This window comes from Poecilia formosa, unplaced genomic scaffold (assembly GCF_000485575.1).
Source record: "Poecilia formosa unplaced genomic scaffold, Poecilia_formosa-5.1.2 Scaffold378, whole genome shotgun sequence".
NCBI lineage: Eukaryota > Metazoa > Chordata > Actinopteri > Cyprinodontiformes > Poeciliidae > Poecilia > Poecilia formosa.
In genome coordinates this window covers 92071-95463 of record NW_006800317.1, presented here as the reverse complement: position 1 = coordinate 95463, position 3393 = coordinate 92071, and the positions used below count along the sequence as shown (strand labels likewise).

Here is a 3393-nt window from a genome sequence, read left to right as displayed (position 1 = left end):
TAAACATAAAATAATTATGTGAAGGTTTGGGAAGGTCAGGGTTCAAAACAGCCTGTGATCATATGTGGGTTGTGCTTTATCCTAGCACCACCACAGCAGCCATAAATATTGAATTAACATAAACAGCCTCGTTCAGCTCTTCTCTCTCTTTGCAGTGGAGGATGCTTGTTTACAGTGCAGGCAATTTCCGGTAAGTTTCTAAGACGTTTGCAACTGGCACTGTATGGAAAGTCAGACTATTTTATACAAATACAACATATCAATAATACAATGATAGGATAGTCCATTGCATGACCAATAGAAACACAGAAATAAAGGACAAATGAGAACACCAAATACAAAGACAATATGCATAATGTCAACAAATTATTTTTGATCTTTGAATGGAAAAAAAAAAGAGTAAACCAAATGTATTACTTGTTTCACCCCTGAACCCTTCACACATTTTTTGTGGATAAACTTATGTTTGGATCTTTTAAGAGACAATTTAAGTATCTATATGTTTCATCTAAAATTGCACATTTATAACCACTCTGGTGGATTGGGTGACATTTAAAGCTTCTAGGCAAAGTTCTTTCACTTTCTTTAACTACTTAAAGGTGGAAATGGATTGAATGATGTTTCAGGTCACTGACTGGATCCAACCCCCAAGCATTCAAAAACCCCATTACATTTATGTTTTGTCTGCTTAGCACAGTAAAACATATTACACATGGGTAGTGTTTTAGAATGTGTAGGTTTCACATTTATGTTTGGCAAATTACCAAGAAAAGTAAACATGTTTTTCCTAAAATTCAAAAACAGTAAAAGCCAGTCCAGATCTCTGTAGAATCAGCTTTGAGAATAAACTAGCTGTTGGTACACAACAGAGAATTTTCTACCATTGATCTGGTTTGCCTGTCTGTTGTTGACAGGAATGCTTACCTGTCATTCCTGTCAACAACGGTTTGACAGGAAAGGTAAAACTCGCTACATTTACATTTACATTTGTGCGAGGTGAAGGAGCATAAGGGCGCAGTGAAGTGTATGCGAAGGCATCATCGGGGCGCCGCCCCCTCCAGACGGGGTTTTTGACGCCCCCTCTGGTGCAGCGCCCCTATGCGTTGCATGCGCTGCATACCCACTTTTTGTGCCACTGACTAGGCGGCCCGTGTCTATACATTGTGGAAGAATACAGTTAACTGGAACTGTAGGGGATGAGTTAAGTTCTGCAGGATCAAGAAACCCTTCCTTTAAAATACGTTGAGAGGTTACTCAATAGTAGACAACTTCAAATGGCAAAAAAGCGATACTCTGGTTTACTACTGAGCCACATATTCACAAATAATATAAAAAAACATAATCAATCCCTAGAGCAATTGAGAAAACAACCAAGACCCTGGTGTGGTAGGTTGTGTGATCAGGTCTTACAACTGGTGTCGTAAACCTAATTATGCAAACATGAGTATGCAGGTGCCCATCCCTGATCGGCTCCCAGAAGACAACGGAGAAGTCCAGTTGGTGGCCTGCCGGAGGTGACGGATATAAAAGCTGCTGACTTCCTGCCATCTATCCTCATCTCAACCAACTACACTGTTTCTTTCTGAAGCACTCTTTGTAAAAGTTCTTGGAGTTTGTAGGAGTGAGCTGCCGTTTATGTTTGCTTAGTCTTCTCATGTTTTCCTTAATTAGGGAGGTGATTTTTTGTCATTTGGTTTATTTACTTGTAAGTTTTGGTTAATATTCAGATAGTTTCCTTTTGTTTGTTGTTTTTGGCACTATAGCTCACTCTGAAGCGATACTCCACTTGAAACATGACATTAAGAAATACATCTTTTTAACATAAATGACACTATAAAATGTTTAGCTTTGTCTCTTTTTTCTGCTTGAGATCTGAAGAGGATGGATCCTTCATGTTATGATCTGGCCACCTGGGGTCATAACATCAGGTCATGGAAGGACTTGAAATTATTAGTCTTTATTCAAAACTGTGAATGGTTAGACTGCTGCTCGTGAGCTTCCATGTGCTAACAGACTAACTGTGAAAGGTTACGTTGCACCTTGTAAGAGGTAAAAATAACATTAGAGCACTGCAAAGAATTGAAACAAAATTAAAACTTAAACAAGTAAAGCTCTTGAAATGTCACTCAAGGTGAGAATGTTGAAGGGGCATAAAGTAGAAATGTCAAACTGGAGTATTATGTCATTTTTCAAACTCACAAAAAATTTCCCAAGTCTTAATGACACTTATGAAACCCTTGCTATTGAGAATAGATGCTAATAATTACTGAAGAAATGGAGTCTAATTCTCCATTCAACCGTAAATTTCCAGGTTGCGTGTTTCAGATGATCAAGTGAGTTGGACAGTGAAATGAAATACATGACTGACATTTTTACTGCAATAATTTTTTGCTCTTTTTTGAGACAGTTCAGGTGTTATCAAGAAAGGCAGTTATTGTGATCTTAACATGTTGGGCCAGATTAGAACCACAGAGGTTGTAATTCAGAATAAGTTGTGCATAAATGGCAAGACTGAAGTTAGCCTACATTAACTCAACTAATTTGTGTTTTGTTGATGTGTGGGTTCTGTTATATAGCTGACATTAGGACTCAAATATTGACTAAAATCAATATCATGGTTTATTGAGCAGTTCACCTAAAGATACATTTTTCAATCACTGTGTAAATATCCCCACAAAAATACGGACATGGAAACTGACATATAAAGATTTCCTTGGCTATCTCCAACTTTGCGACTTCATAAGAACTAATCAGAAAGGAAGTTGGAAGCTACCATCCATGTCTCCCATTGAGGAAATGTGTCATGCCAGTCAGCTGTTATGTAAAATCATTTCAAGGGTGTAACAGCACTCATGTCAACTTTAGCTATAAATGGTGTGGATAGTTCCAGAATCAAATGGGAAAAGGATTTGGGAATATCTATTGAGAGGCAATTATGGAATAATTTGTGCAGAGAAGATCTCACATCTACTCTAAATGCTTGATTTAGACTGGTACAATTTAATTTTTTATATTAGTTATATGTCACCCCACAAAAATTACATAAATATAATTCCAATATATCTCCTCTTTGTTTTAGATGTGGTATGGAGCAAGGAACATTCCTCCATGCCACCTGGCATTGCTCTAAATTGCAGGGTTTTTGGAAGGGGGTTTGTGAAACGTTATCAGACATTCATGGCATCATGATTCCAATAGACCCAGAGGTCTGTCTCTTGGGGAACTTTACAAAATCCAATTTAAAGACAGTCTATGACAAGAAACTTACAGAAGTCCTTTTGGCAATTGCTAAGAAATGTATTACAACAAAATGGAAATCAGACTCCCCCCTCCCAATTAAAATGTGGCTTTGTGAGATTAATAGCTGTGTGACACTAGAAAAAATAACCTATT

General features: G+C 37.5%; 1 long non-coding RNA gene across 1 annotated transcript in view; it reads right to left on the bottom strand.

Moving 5' to 3' along the window:
• Positions 1–2947: 2947 nt before the first annotated feature.
• LOC107833395 (uncharacterized) overlaps positions 2948–3393 on the bottom strand; it is a 13510-nt gene continuing 13064 nt past the window's right edge. The window contains exon 4 of the long non-coding RNA XR_001659142.1: positions 2948–2960. This is a non-coding gene — a long non-coding RNA (uncharacterized LOC107833395). The remainder of the gene's footprint in view (positions 2961–3393) is intronic.